General features: G+C 39.7%; 1 pseudogene; it reads left to right on the top strand.

Moving 5' to 3' along the window:
• Positions 1-339: 339 nt before the first annotated feature.
• LOC123335268 lies at positions 340-4457 on the top strand (annotated as a pseudogene).
• The last annotated feature ends 11623 nt before the right edge of the window (positions 4458-16080 follow it).

The following is a 16080-nucleotide window of genomic DNA, read 5'->3' on the forward strand; positions in this document are numbered from 1 at the left end:
AGATTGTTATACTAATAATATTGATTTTTGATTCATTTTTTTTATCTCAGAGTTCACGATGAGATCTTAGCAAAAACCTCTTGACCTTTGTGTTGGTTTAGTCTGAGGGATGAAGCAAGGAGCTGATGAGGGAGCAAGGAGCAAGTGAAGGGGCTTTGAAAACTTCTAGCTGCCCAGGCCTCAGTGAAGTCCTTGGAGAGGTGGCAGCTTTCCTCTTCTTTGAGCAAGCCTCCTACTCCAGCAAAAATTCCTGGTACCTAAGCAGCAGCCAGACAGCTTCTAATCACCAAGGGAGAAAGTAGTTTTCTGAATTGGAATTTCAGGTGGGAGCTAAGGAATATGATATTTAGTCATCCTAGCTGCCTTGTTTCAAGCAAACGTGTTTACAAGGAGCTATGGGTAGGCGAGTTACTTTACAGCAAGTACTTTGAGACTCCAAGTAAGAATCTCAAGCAGAAGATACATCTTGTTAGAGTGCTTGTTTCCCTCATTGGGTTTTTTTTTTTAGGTTTTTATTTTGAAATACTTTGAGATTTGCAGAAAAATTCCCATGATAGTACAGAGTCCCTGTATTCAGCAGATTTTTTTTTTTTGTTAACAGCTTACATAACCATGGTAGCATTTGTGAAAACTAAGAAATTAAGACTGACACATAATATTAACTAAACAATAAATTTTGCTTGGATTCCTACTCTGATTTTTAAAATTTTAAATAAAGTGCTCTCTGGAAAATAATTAAAGGTTGAAATGCCTATTCCCTGTCCTCTCCATCAAAAATTTTCCCCAGTCTCACTCCCCAGGAACAGTCCTAGGTCAGCACTGTCCAATAGAAATGCAGTGTTTTTGTTTTTTTTATGTTGTTTTTTTTCTTCATTATAAGTCTTCACAGTTCAGTGAGTTTTTTCCATTTAGAGGACATCTCCATTCTGACTAGTCACTTTTTAAGTGCTCAATAGCCACATGTGGCTAGTGGCTCTAGAGTTAGCAAAGTTCTGGGCTATTCTCTTATTTTCTCTGTCTCTCTTTCACTCATACACACACACAGTAACCTAATTTTTTCCACTACTTACAGAAGCTCATCATTTCCTGTGAGAATGGGACAACAGCCTTTACTTAGACAGCTATGTAGTACTAAGTATAACAAATGTGCTTAATCTATTAAATCACTTCCCCACACATAGATGTTTAGTTTTTTTTTTTTTTTCCATTTCAAATATACAAAAACCTATATGCATTTGTATACTTCCAATATTTATGATTGTGGACATGTAATTGTTGTGTCAAAGGATGTGATTGTATTTGAAGTATCATGACAGTAAAACAATAGTATATTTTTAAAGAAATATACCATTCAGTGTATTACTAAATGTATATTTTTTCTCAAGGCAGTCATTTTAGAAAGCAATTTATTTCAATAGTGTTCCTTTCACTCGAAATTATTCATTTTTTATTTTTGACGTTTGAAGTTTTAACATTTTAAAATGTCAACATTCTTTAGCAACATAGCTAGTTAACAGAGGGTTCTGATGTCAGTGTGGTAAGTCCCAATACTCACTACAAATGCAGTGCCTTGACAAAACTTTTGACAAAGCTCAGCATACATTTTGAATAACTTCTACTAGCACAGGAGTTCAACTGGTGCCCAAGTCTTGCAGTGGGCTTGGTTTGAAAAAGTACTGAGTCCTTCATAAGATTCCCTTAACCTTATCTGATGAAAGCCAAGTGCTATCATGTTTTTTTTTTTTTTTTCTGATCCAATCATCTTTCCTAAAATGGATGCAGAGGAAATGACTTACAATCATGTGACAATGCAGCAAGGTACATAGCTAAAAGTGAAAGTTTTCATCCCCAAACAAATCTCTGATGTCAGTGTTTTTAAGTAGAAAACATTGTTTTGGTTTTGGGGACGAAGGAAAAGGACCCATCATTTCATAAATTGGGGAGATGTTCTGTTTTACACTAGGCAGTGCCCTCTAGCTGTGTGAACAGGAGCTCACTTAGCTCACATTCCATTTTCTGACATCCTCTCACTCACAGCTTCAAAACCTGGAACATCAATGGACATGGTATTATATGTGAGAGAGGTATATAAATTATATTGGGGCACAGTGTAACTCGACTCCTTTATTTTAAATTGAAGTACAGTTGGTTTACAGTATTATGTTAGTTTTAGGTTTATAGCAAAGTGATTCACATGTGTGTGTATGTGGATGTATTTCAGATTATTTTCCATTATAGTTTATTGCAAGATAATGAATATAGTTCCCTATAGTGTGAGATGTAAGTCACTGAGTCTTGTCTGTCTCTTTGCAGCTCCATGGACTGTAGCCTGACAGGTTCTTCTGTCCATGGGAAGAATACTGAGAGTGGGTAGCCATTACCTTCTCCAGGGAATCTTCCCAAAGCAGGGATCTGCCCTGGCTCTCTTGCTTGCAGGCAAATTCTTTACCATCTGAGTCACCAGTTTCCTATGCTATACAGTAAATCATTGTTGCTTGTCTATTTTATGTATAGTAGTGTGTATCTGTTAACTGTTTACTCCTACTTTATCTCCCACCTTCCCCTTTGGTAACCATAAGCCTGTTTCCTATGATGACTTCATTCATACTGAAAGTGGTGTCTTGTTTTCCTAAACTTTCAAAGGTGGAGATGGTGGGTTTGCTTTATCTACTTAAAATGTTGCATTGCTTAGTATGGGATACTTGATGAACATTTGGTGAAATAAATAGGAATTAGCTGGCAGTCCACTGGTTAGGACTCTGCACTTTGATTGCAGAGGCTGTGAATTTATATCCCTGGTTGGGGAACTAAGATCCCACAAGCTGAGTGTTGTGAAAAACAGCAACAAAGAACATTGGTGAAATAATGTTTGTTGAGGAAGAGAAACAGTGGAATAGGGGTAGGTGAACCTGGCTTTCACTTCTGCATTGGTCCCGAGTGACTTCTGTGGGTCCTCTCGTCTATTTCTTTCTGGTCCTCAGTTTATTCACATACAAATCAAGAGGTTTGGCCCCAGGTAGTTAAAGTTCCTTCTTGTATAAAGAGTCTCAAAATTCATATGACTTTTCAGGCCTAAAGTCTGACCCTAAATCAAGACCTATCCTGAATCTTTTTAAAACAGCCTACCTCAAAAAGAATACAATTCCTAGAATAAAACTGCCTAAGGAGGTGAAAGACCTGTACTTGGAAAACTATGGAAGATAATACAGATGGAAAGTTATACCATGTTCTTGGGTTGGAACAATTAATATTGTTAAAATGATCATACTACCCAAGGCAATTTATAGACTCAATACAATCCCTACAAAAATACCAATGGTATCTTTCAAAGAACTAGGGACAATTTTAAATTTATGTGGAAATACAAAAGACCCCAGAAGGCCAAAACAATATTTAGAAAGAGAACAGAGGTGAAGAAATCCCACTTCCCAACTTCAGACTATATTACAAAGCTACGGTAATCAAAACATTACAGTACTGGCTCAATAGACACACAGATCAATGGAAGAGGATGGAGAATTCAGAATCATATACTTTTGGTCAATTAATCAATGACAAAGAGGCAAGAATAGACAATGGAGAAAAGACAGTCTTCAAAAGGCGGTGCTGGGAAAACTGGACAGCTACAGGTAGAAGAGTGAAATTAGAACATCTTTAATATAAAATACAAAAATAAAATGGGTTAAAGACATATATAGACTGGAAACCATAGAACTGCCAGAGGAAAACATGGGCAGAGCACTCTTTGGTATAAAAAGTAGCAGTGTTCCTGGTCAAGAACCATAACCACCTGGACCAGCTCAGTGGCAACTGAGGCAGCAAGATAGTCTTCGAGATCTTCTTGATGTGGCTTCTGGCCATCAAAGGCATACTACAGAAGTTCATGGATGCCCTCTTCCAAACCATCTTCAGCATGTACTGGGGCTCAGCCCTGCTGCTGTTCATCAAGTACATGTTTGATTTCCTGGATGAGCAGGCCGATCGATACCAGGTACATGATGCAGATATGCATCACACCTGGAAGAAAAACTGTCTGCTCCTGTGCTCCTGGTTGAACATGATCAAGAACCAATAGGTCCTATTCAACATCTGTAAGAGCAGCAGCGCTGACGCCTGCCTGTCAGTGGTGGCCTAGGCCTTCATGGACTCCTGCTCCACATCTGAGCACAAGCTGGGCAAGGACTTGCCCTCCAAGAAACTGCTCTACATCAAGGATATCCTTAACTACAAGAGCTAGGTGGAGATTCACTATGCCAACATCACCAAGATGGCCTGCCATCAGCTACCAGGACACAAGTGCATATCTCACGTTGGACCTGAGTCAATTCAATAACATGAGAGTCCTGCATGAGATCTACTCTTACATCACCAAGTACAAGGGCAAGACCCCAACACAGCCCTGGAGAAGGATAAGCAGACCTGGTGGTAGCTGCTTTGGAGCAAGCTGGAGCGAGTAGTACTCACCGAACCCCTGAGTAGCTGAGTCATTGGCCTATGACCATCTGACCAGGGGGACTTGAGTGAATTTGGGGCTGACCCTTATCTAGCAGCCAGAGCTGGGAGATCCGTAGAAGAGGCCAGGTCCCAACTGTGCCAGGTGCCCTGTGCTGGGGGCCATGTGTCCAGTCCTGGTCCCCTTGGCACTAACCTTCCCCTTGGAGCCTGCCAAGGTCCCAGTTCTTAATTGGTGTGGATGAGACAATGCCTGAAGCACCCTTCGTGCCCAGAATTGCTTGCCATGGGGTTGGGGAATCCAGGTGTGACCAGGGTCCTTCTTGGGACAATAAGGTGACTGCTAAGGACCTGGAGGTGAGGCTGGACCCTCTGGAAGGGAGAGACCAGTTTGCCAAGGATAGGACTATACCCAGTGGCTGGGAGGGTTCAGCTGTGCCTGGCTTCCTGGGCAGAGTCTGAGGATGGGGGTCTGGCTGATGGCCCACGTTGGGAGAGTGAATGCCCAGGGTTCAGTCATGATGAGCTAAAGTCTGTCTAGGCCGTCACCACCCACCTGCTATGTTTCAGCACCCCTGTGCTCACTGCTACACAACCACAACCACAACCACCATCCTCTTGATTCACCACATGCTGTCCATGGCTGAGGTTGGAGTGACACATTGACCTCACCCAGAGAGAGGCCCTGGGTCCATCCTATGGATGGGTTGCAGGATGGTTCCTCCCAGGGCATTAGTGACTTCCTGTTCTGTCTTCAGGGCTGTGCCTCTGGGAGCTATTGGGGCCTGGGGCTTCTGGTCATGAGTGTAAGTTTATCTCGTTTATTCCCCCTCACCATGCCCACCATCCCCCACACCCTGCCTCAGGCTGAGCTCTCAGCTGTAGAGGTCCAGGAGTAGTCATGACCACACTCCTCCCCACTCCCTGACCCACCACCAACCTTTCAGAGGCTTCAGTCTGGCTCCCCAACAGCATGCTGGCCCCTTGCAGCAAGGGGACATCTGGGGGCCATTGTTCATCTTTTAGGGGAACAATGGACTCCTGCTTACTTTGTTCAGGCACCTGGCAGCGTCGAGGTCTCAGGTCACACCCAATGGCCTGGTTGGTAGCAGGATGTAGTGACCAGAGGGTTGGAAGTTGGGTTTTCCCATGTTGCAGTCAGCCAGCAAGAGAATACATGTTGAATTATAAAACCTGTACATTAAAAAAAAAAAAAAGTAGCTATGTTTTCTGGCATCTGCTCCTTTTAAAGCAAGAGAAATAAAAACAAAAATAAATGGGAATTAATTAAACTTAAAAGCTTTTGCACAACAAAGGAAACCATCACAAAACGAAAAGGCAACATAATGAGAGGTAGAAATTATTTGCAAATGATATGACTAATAAAAGGCTAATATCCAAAATATACAAATAGTTCATACAACTCAATGTCAAAAAAACAACCATGTTACAAGATGGACAGAAGACCTGAGTAGACATTTTTCCAAAGGGGTCATGCAGATGGCCAACAGGCACATGTTTGACATTGCTTCTCTTCAGGGAAATGCAAATCAAAACGTCAAAACCACAATGAGGTATCACCTCACAACTGTCAGAATGGCTTTCATAAAAAAGAACACAAAACCAAATGTTGGCAAGGATATGGAGAAAAGAGAACCCTTGTACACTGTTGGTGGGAATTTAATTTAGTGCAGCCTTAGTGGAAAACAGTATGGAGGTTCATAAGAAAACTAAAAATGGGACTATGACTCAGCAATTCCACTCCTGGTTATATATCCTAACCCCCGCCCCTGCCAAAAGCAATAATTCAAAAAGATATATGCACCCCAATATTCACATAAGCCTTATTTAAAGTTGCCAAGATAGGAAAGCAACCTAATTGTCCTTAAACATGAATGGATAAAGAAGTTACAGTGTGTATACATACACGTACAATGTTGCCATTTGCAACAGCTTGGGTGGGTCTGGAGGGTATTATGCTTAGAGAAATAAGTCAGAGAAAGACAAATACTGTATTACTCACATCACTTATATGTGGAATCTAAAAGATAAAACAGACTAGTCAATATAATTGATGAGGAAATAGACTCACAATTATAGAGAACAAGCTAGTGATTACCAGTGGGAGAGAGAATGGGGGAAAGGAAACAATGGTAGGGGGTTAAAAGGTATTAACCATTAGGTATAAAATAAGCTACAAGGATATACTGCACAACACATATTGTACAACAGCAAAACTTTATAATAGCTGTAAATGGAGCATAACCTTTAAAAATTGTGAATCACTACATTATACACCTGTAACTTCTATAATATTGTACATCCACTCTACTTCAATTAAAAAGTAAAAGCAGCCTGCTGCTGCTGCTAAGTCGCTTCAGTCGTGTCCGAATCTGTGCGACCCCTAGACGGCAGCCCATCAGGCTCCACTGTCCCTGGGATTCTCCAGGCAAGAACACTGGAGCGGGTTGCCATTTCCTTCACCAATGCATGAAAGTGAAAAGTGAAAGTGAAGCTGCTCAGTCGTGTCCGACTCTTAGCGACCCCATGGACTGCAGCCTACCAAGCTCCTCTGTCCATGGGATTTTCCAGGCAAGAGTACTGGAGTGGGGTGCCATTGCCTTCAGAGAGCAAATTCTATTCCAGCTCACTAAAATCTCCCGGTAATCTATTTAGTGACTGGATTAAATCCAGCAAAAAGACTGGCAGACTAGAGAAGTTTAAAGAGACACAGATGTATAGAACAGTCTTTTGGATTGTGTGGGAGAGAGAGAGGGTGGGATGATTTGGGAGAATGGCATTGAAACATGTATAATATCATATAAGAAACGAATTGCCAGTCCAGGTTTGATGCAGGATACAAGATGCTTAGGGCTAGTGCACTGGGATGACCCAGAGGGGTGGTATGGGGAGGGAAGCTGGAGGGGGGTTCAGGATGGGAAACATGTGTACACCCCTGGCAGATTCATGTTGATGTATGGCAAAACCAATACAATATTGGCTTGGGATAGAAGGAAGGGTGTGGCTATCTTGGGAAATCTCTTTTGGGCAGCTTTTAGAGTTTCAACTTCGGTCTTAGAAAACGCCTGAATGCTTTAAGATGGGTAAGATAATTGATGGGATTATTTAAATACTGGAGAAGATTTAAAAAATAGCTATCCTCTGATGTGGCTTCTTCCTCATACTTGGCAATTGCAGATAGCTGGAGAACATTGGCCTCCTGGGCTTTGCTTTCATGACCCCTTGGTTTCCAGTGGCACCTCAGCACTTCCAAATGGTCATGTTTGAGTCCCTCGTCCATTTGCTCTCGAAGATGTGCTATCCCCAGTCACGTCTCAGTAGAATCCCTTAATTGGACAGTGGATTCTGTCCCTCTATTGCTCCATGCATTTTTTCCTTGCCCAAATCAATTCTTCAACTCAGGCATCTCCAGATCATACAAACATGCTGTTATTTTTATCATCTTTCTCTTAACCCTACTTCCAAACTCCCCCTTCCTTTTATTTTTTTGCCACAAAATTCCTTGAAAGAGTTCCCTGACTTCAATTTTTAATTCTCTTTTGATTTTCCCTTTCCTTGTAAACCCTTTTCTTGAGATGTAACATAGATTGGGAAAGTGAACAGTCATTCAACTATTCTTTACTGAAACTGTTTTATTAAAGTCATTAATGATCTCCAGGTTGCTCTGTCCTACAGGCAAATCTCATTCCTTGCCTTTGTGGCATTTGATTCATGATCATTGCCTCTTTGCTAATGCATTTGCTTCACTTGGCTGCAGTAGGATCTCATTTACTTTTTACCTTTCCTCCTGCTTCATTGGCTTGTTTCTATGTGTGTGATGGTGCCTCTTCCACCTCCTACAATTGCACAAGGCCCCAGGGCCTAGTCTATGAACCAAGGACATTCCCTGAGCATCAACTCTGGTTCATGGCTTTAAAATCCCATTTCTATCCTGATGTCTCTGAAATAAGTATTTTCAGTGCAGATCACCTCTCCGGAAAAGTTTTCACTTGGGTGTCTGAGAAATCTGAAACTCAACGTGTCTGAAGTCCACAATATTTCCTCCCAAACTGTTACACACAGCTACCCCTGTCTCAGTTGGTGACACTTCCAACTTTATGGTCCAACTCTCACAGGACTACTGGAAAAACCACAGCTTTGACTCTATGGACCTTTGGCAGCAAAGGGATGTCTCTGCTTTTTAATACACTGTCTAGGTTGGTCATAGCTTTTCTTCCAGAGAGCAAGTGTCTTTTAATTTCATGGCTGCAGTCACTGTCCACAAAAATTTTGATACTCAAGAAAAGAAAATCTATCACTGCTTCCACTTTGCCCCCTTCTATTTGCCATAAAGTGATGGGACTGGATGCCACGATCTTTGGTTCAGTCTCTCAGTTGTGTCTGACTCCTTGCAACCCCATGGACTGCAGCACACCAGGCTTCCCTGTCCATTACCAATTCCCAAAGCTTGCTCAAATGCATGTCCATCAAGTCTGTGATACCATCCAACCATCTCATCCTCTGTTGTCCCCTTCTCCTCCAGTCCTCAATCTTTCCTATCATCAGTCTTTTCTATTGAGTCAGTTCTTTACATCAGGTGGCCAAAGTATTGGAGCTTCAGCTTCAGCATGAGTCCCTTGATTGAATATTCAGGACTGAATATTCATTCCTTTAGGATGGACTGGTTGGTTCTCCTTGAAGTTCAAGGGACTCTCAAGTGTCGTCTCCAACACTACATTTCAAAAGCATCAATTCTTCGGTGCTCAACTTTCTTTATGGCCCAACTCTCACATCCATACGTGACTACTGGAAAAACCATAGCTTTGACTAGATGGTCCTTTGTTGGCAAAGTAATGTCTCTGTTTTTTAATATGCTGTCTAGGTTGATTATAGCTTTTCTTCCAAGGAACCAGTGTCTTATAATTTCATGGCTGCAGTCACCATCTGCAGTGATTTTGGAGCCTAAGAAAATAAAGTCTTTCACTGTTTTCATTGTTTCCCCATCTGTTTGCCATGAAGTGATTGGACTGGATGCCATGATCTTCATTTTTTGAACATTCAGTTTTAAGCCAGCTTTTTCACTCTCCTCTTTCACTTTCATCAAGAGGCTGTTTAGTTTCTCTTCGCTTTCTGCTATAAGGGTGGTGTCATCTGCATATCTGAGGTTATTAATATTTCTCCCAGCAATCTTGATTCCAGCTTGTGCTTCATCCAGCCCAGCATTTCACATGATGTACTCTGCATGTAAGTTAAATAAGCACGGTGACAATATACAGCCTTGATGTACTCCTTTCTTAATTTTGAACGATCTTAGTTTTTTCATGTTGAGTTTTTATAAATAGTATTTCAAGTTTGCCAATCTATGGGATGCTAATGTAAAAGACAGTATGTAATTGCTTGCTTCTCAGTTTTCACTAGAGATTAAGATTTTTGAAAGTTGATAATTCAGGACTTCTCTGGTGGTTCAGTGATTAAGACTCTGTGGTTTCAATGCAGGGGCCTGGGTTTGATCCCTGGTCAGGGAACTAGACCCCATGTGCCCCAACTAAGAGTTTACATGCTGCGACTAAAGATCCTGCATGCCCCAATGATGACACAATGCTGTCAAATAAATAAATATTTTTAAAAAATTGATAATTCTAAGTAGTTAGACTATAAAGTTAATATGGAAAACATATTTGTATGCAAGTAAGAAGAAGATATAAGAAATAAAAATGCATTTTATTAAGGAAAAAGAAAATAATTTTGTTCTGATGCTAGTTATTTCTAAATATGAAAGAAGAGACAGATTATTATAAGTATAGAAAACTGTAGGTTTGAGAGGAAAAAGAATCTTTAGAAAAGATTTTATGTTTGGGCAGAACTAAGATTAGAATTAATTTAATTGGGCAAATGAATTTCAATATTAAAGGTAAAATGGTACAAAATCTGAATTTGGTTTCTCTCTATTAAGAGGGGAGAGTTTTCTTAAGAATATTGATCTACTTTTTGTAACAGACTGTTAATTTTTTTTTTTTTTGTATTTTAAGTAATTTTTTATAACTTTCTGTATTTGCCTTTGAAATATTTTATTGTTTCTTGGTTAAGTCAATAAGTATTGTTTCACAGTGACCTGTGATGCCACCTAACCAAGTGTTTTTTTAAAGCCTTTTGATATTATTGGCAAACTTGCCAGAGATCAAATTCTACTTGACGTTCATTTGACCTTTAGCTTACTTTGAGATTTTCCAAAAGGTCCTGAAACACCTAAAGGGAATCATTTTCTCTCTTTATCAAAGATAAAAATATTAAACTAACTAGGCTTATGTTAAACTGCATGGGAAGCATTTCAAAGGGATGGTGATAAACATCCTTAGGCTATATTGTTTTATATACTCTAGAAGTTATTGGAATTCTAAGAATCTGGTATGTCATAGTAAAATGTTATCAGTCTTAATTCTGATTATTATCTTAAAATGTTCTGTCAAAGCAGTAAAGAAGTTTCTTTGTCATTTGCATCACAATCGGATCTTTAATCATGTCTTTAATAATCTTTGTTGTTCATAGACAGTTATTGGTTGATCCTGATGCCTTTGCAAAAATGCTTCATTTTCAAGAAGTTTCACAGAAAGGATTTTTGACAAGTGCAGGCTTTTAAAAGCTTTATAAAACTGTTAACAAAAGATCAAGGATTAGTTACCTGGGAATGAGTTAACTGATGAACATGGTTATAGATTTTATGGTTTTTCTGGTCTGAAATATTATTGCTTTTTAATCTATTTTCCAGATATAAGGAAACCTTTCCCCTTAAACTAATTATGACTTACAGCAATTTGGTTAGTGATACAATTGTAAGCAAAATTGAAACATGTATCTTTTCTTTCTACCTGATCCCTCCAAAATTGTAAACCCTTAGGTTGCTAGCAGACTTATCAAGTAAATAAGAAAGTCCACTTCTTGACAGTTGCAGGAATCTGAAGACACTTTGGAACACTGAGAAGAGAGAAATTAATCCAGATCTTTAGGCATCACAGGTGGGATCTGATGGCATGCCCTTGGGACGACTTTTCTCACTTTGAGAAAGAAGCCTTTTAAAAATTCAATCTGAGATTCTTTATAAAAAGGTCTACCTAAACTAAATTTTAAAAGGATTATATGTTCAATTACACTTATATAAGTAATCAGGTCAAGTTTACTGAAAGCAGACTTATTTTTGCAAACAAATTACTTTTAATTTGATTATATTTGATAGAAGTCAGCATAGTTTTAGAGAGAAAAATTATATATATGGATATTAAATTCTAGTATTGTTAATTTAGGTCTGTATTTACTTCTCAAGACTCACTTCTGAGATAGACCCCCTGTTGTTAGGTTACATTATTGTAGAGTTTAATTGAATTACTAAAAGGACACTCTAAGTTTGTCTCTGAAGCTTATTTCTGTATATTCGATGCCCCTTGACCTATAACCAGAAGATTATGCATTTTGGAAAGGCATCATTTAAAGAACTTTCTTCAACCTACATCAAAGGGCACTTGTCAGATAATTTTGATTAGCTCATGCACAGAACAAACAAAAGAAATTGACTTTTGGATTTGTATTTTCCACTTAGAAAGAGTTCTTGCACTGGAGCCCTTAAACTCACCTTAAAACAAAGCTCAAACAGAGGAGAAACTATACTCCCACCAAGAAAAAGAGAAGACAACATCAGAAGTGGACAGCTATCCCTAGATTCTCGATGTGACCTGTGTGATTAGTTATACTACTTTCAGCATAATAGTTACATTAGATAATAATGTCATATTATATAATTATAATTACAGAAATATGGATATAATTATATATTATAATTATTTTTGATAATTTCTTGGACTTTTTCATAAATCCAGGTTTTTCTGTCGTGGTGTAAATCTTACACAGAATTTAAAAATTAATCCATGTCCTGGCTATTATAAACAGTGCTGTGATGAACATTGGGGTACACGTGTCTCTTTCAATTCTGGTTTCCTCAGTGTGTATGCCCAGCAGTGGGATTGCTGGATCATAAGGCAGTTCTATTTCCAGATTTTTAAGGAATCTCCACACTGTTCCCCATAGTGGCTGTACTAGTTTGCATTCCCACCAACAGTGTAAGAGGGTTCCCTTTTCTCCACACCCTCTCCAGCATTTATTGCTTGTAGACTTTTGGATCGCAGCCATTCTGACTGGCGTGAAATGGTACCTCATAGTGGTTTTGATTTGCATTTCTCTGATAATGAGTGATGTTGAGCATCTTTTCATGTGTTTGTTAGCCATCTGTATGTCTTCTTTGGAGAAATGCCTATTTAGTTCTTTGGCCCATTTTTTGATTGGGTCATGTATTTTTCTGGAATTGAGCTGTAGGAGTTTCTTGTATATTTTTGAGATTAGTTGTTTGTTAATTGCTTCATTTGCTATTATTTTCTCCCATTCTGAAGGCTGCCTTTTCACCTTGCTCATAGTTTCCTTTGTTGTGCCGAAGCTTTTAAGTTTAATTAGGTCCCATTTGTTTATTTTTGCTTTTATTTCCAATATTCTGGGAGGTGGGTCATAGAGGATCCAAGCAACCTAGATGTCCATCAACAGATGAATGGATAAGAAAGCTGTGGTACATATACACAATGGAGTATTACTCAGCCATTAAAAAGAATACATTTGAATCAGTTCTAATGAGGTGGATGAAACTGGAGCCTATTATACAGAGTGAAGTAAGCCAGAAAGTAAAACACCAATACAGTATACTAACGCATATATATGGAATTTAGAAAGATGGTAACAATAACCCTGTATACGAGACAGCAAAAGAGACACTGATGTATAGAACAACATGTATAATATCATGTATGAAACGAGTCACCAGTCCAGGTTCGATGCACGATACTGGATGCTTGGGGCTGGTGCACTGGGACGACCCAGAGGGATGGTATGGGGAGGGAGGAGGGAGGAGGGTTCAGGATGGGGAACACATGTATACATGTGGCGGATTCATTTTGATATTTGGCAAAACCAATACAATATTGTAAAGTTTAAAAATAAAATAGAATTAAAAAAATAAATAAATAAAATAAAAATTAATCCAATTGTTAGGCATATGATCTGTTACCTACATCTAGTACTTCTGGGTTACCTTGGTGGATTTCTCCTCTCCACGGGTCTAATTGGATGACCCTTAGGAAATTTATTCCAGAAGAAAGCTATAGTTCTGTTTGAGTAACTATTGATATTATTAGACTGGACTCCCTCACTTGGCCAATTAATGGTGCTTTCTCTGCCCATGGCTATAGCATGAATTTTCTTTTAAAGTTACTCAAACTCGATGATAACAAACAAAATTTCAGCCAGCAAATCTAACTTCCTGATTATTAGGAGGGACCCTCCTTTTGTCACAGGGTGGATTTATATGACTCCCACCAGATTATTTAAATCATTTAAGTTTAAAAGCTCCCTTACATTGGGAACAGTTAAACTAAGGATTATCAGCCTAATAACACTAGGGAATTAGGCTGGAGGCCTTGTGAACAATACAGGCCTTTCATTACCTTTAAGATAGTGATTTGTACAGGACAGATTGAGTCAGATGAGCTGGTAATATACTGGGTCACACCTAATTGAAACTCTTGGCCTAAATATTTACTTATGACCCTATTAATGCTACATGCTATGTCACTTGCATTTGGCCTATTTTACAAGATTGTGATTTCTTGCATTACTAAATGTGTGACTAAGCCTCTGATAAAAATGATGACTAGGCAACTTGCACATATATATTTATTTAAGAGCTATACATGTATATATTTATTTACGAACTCAAGATTGTAATAGTGTAGCTCTACATATGGGAAGAAGCAGCACAGAGTATTTTGTTTGGGTCAAAACAGGTTTGAAAGATATGTGGTCCAAGACTTTTGGCTACTATTAGCAGTGCCTAGGATGTGGAAAAACATACTGGTTCTAAATAGGAAAAGGAGTACATCAAGGCTGTATATTGTCACCCTGCTTATTGAACTTATATGCAGAGTACATCATGAGAAATGATGGGCTGGAAGAACCACAAGCTGGAATCAAGATTGCGGGGAGAAATCTCAATAACCTCAGATATGCAGATGACACCACCCTTATGGCAGAAAGTGAAGAGGAACTCAAAAGCCTCTTGATGAAAGTGAAAGAGGAAAGGGAAAAGTTGGTTCAAAGCTCAACATTCAGAAAATTAAGATCATGACATCTGGTCCCATTACTTCATGGCAAATAGATGGGGAAACAGTGGAAACAATGGCTAACCTTATTTTGGGGGGCTCCTAAATCAATGCAGGTGGTGATTGCAGCCATGAAATTAAAAGACGCTTACTCCTTGGAAGGAAAGTTATGACCAACCTAGATAGCATATTGAAAAGCCGAGACATTACTTTGCCAACAAAGGTCTTTCTAGTCAAGGCTATGGTTTTTCCAGTAGTCATGTCTGAATGTGAGAGTTGGTCTGTGAAGAAAGCTGAGCGCTGAAGGATTGATGCTTTTGAACTGTGGTGTTGGAGAAGATTCTTGAGAATCCCTTGGACTGCAAGGAGATCCAACCAGTCCATTCTAAGGGAGATCAGTCCTGGGTGTTCTTTGGAAGCAATGATGCTAAAGCTGAAACTCCAGTACTTTGGCCACCTCATGCGAAGAGTTGACTCATTGGAAAAGACTCTGATGCTGGGAGGGATTGGGGGCAGGAAGAGAAGGGGACGACAGAGGATGAGATGGCTGAATGGTATCACCGACTCGATGGACGTGAGTTTGAGTGAACTCCAGGAGTTGGTGATGGACAGGGAGGCCTGGAGTGCTACAATTCATGGGGTCGCAAAGAATCAGACATGACTGAGCGACTGAATTGAACTGAGTCCAGTAAGAACACACTGAAGATCATCAAAATACTGGCCTGACTGAGAAAAAGGTATTCTCTGCATTATGGGATCAGAGAAGGCGATAGCACCCCCACTCCAGTACTCTTGCCTGGAAAATCCCATGGACAGAGGAACTTGGTGGGCTGCAGTCCATGGGGTCGCTAAGAGTCGGACACGACTGAGTGACTACCCTTTCACTTTTCACTTTCATGCATTGGAGAAGGAAATGGCAACCCACTCCAGTGTTCTTGCCTGGAGAATCCCAGGAGCAGGAGAGCCTGGTGGGCTGCCGTCTATGGGGTCGCATAGAGTTGCACATGACTGAAGTGACTTATCAGCACACTATGGGATAAAGTGGCCATGAACTGCCTCCTAAATCATGATTGAATTTATAACCATTAGGGGCCACTGCCAGCTAAGGAGTGTCCCTAGCCATCTGGTTCTGTAAGAATTAAGTCACTAGCCATTGTAGTCACTGATACTCAATATACCCTGAAAGGAATTCAGTGCAGTGATCCAAATGAAGTATTCTGTGTTCTGGGAAAACTGGTAAAACAAGCCTTCAGATAGACGTTTACAGGAGAAAATTTTATGAATCCAAGTTGCATCTTCTTGTACTTAGAAAAACGCTAAAGGCATTAATTGAGCTATTTGTTTCTTGTACCTAGTGGCAACCTCTACTGAGACATTTGATTGTACTTCTCCAAAATCACATATAAGCTTATCTCTCCATCCCTCTTGGGAGTGGTTC

This window comes from Bubalus bubalis, chromosome 9 (genome assembly GCF_019923935.1).
Source record: "Bubalus bubalis isolate 160015118507 breed Murrah chromosome 9, NDDB_SH_1, whole genome shotgun sequence".
Taxonomy (NCBI): Eukaryota; Metazoa; Chordata; class Mammalia; order Artiodactyla; family Bovidae; genus Bubalus; species Bubalus bubalis.